Source organism: Solea senegalensis, linkage group LG13 (genome assembly GCF_019176455.1).
Source record: "Solea senegalensis isolate Sse05_10M linkage group LG13, IFAPA_SoseM_1, whole genome shotgun sequence".
Classification (NCBI taxonomy): domain Eukaryota; kingdom Metazoa; phylum Chordata; class Actinopteri; order Pleuronectiformes; family Soleidae; genus Solea; species Solea senegalensis.
The window spans coordinates 16,967,657-16,968,157 of NC_058033.1; positions in this window are offsets into that span (position 1 = coordinate 16,967,657).

Here is a 501-nt window from a genome sequence, read left to right on the forward strand (position 1 = left end):
AAGGTGGAAGCATAACGGCTATGCTAGTAAAGCAAGATGACATTGAACTTTAGGTTAAGGAATTATCCCTTCTCTGTAATATAAGTGATGTAGTGAGATACTGAAACAAATTCTGAAAGAGAACATATGGAGTTCGAGTCATCTTTTCAGACATCTCTATTCGGCAGAGAGTCAGTCTGGGGGGTGGAGACACTAGCAGTGCTTTGGTGACAGCAGTTACATGCTGGAGGTTTAAGACAAATATCACATAAGGGCCCATAACTAACCTATAATGTTACACTTAAGCCATATGAAGTAATACACATATATGCTCAAAGGGAATTAACTTTAATGGGATAGTTCAACATGGCACAATGTGAGTGAGCTCTGTGTGCCCCTGGATCAGCCAAAAAATAGTTTGGGGGAAAATATGGCTGCCAGCAGGGACACAAGAAAAAAATGATGATGAAAATATCATCAATGTCTACCTTCAAATCCCAACTAAAAATGTACCTTTTCAGA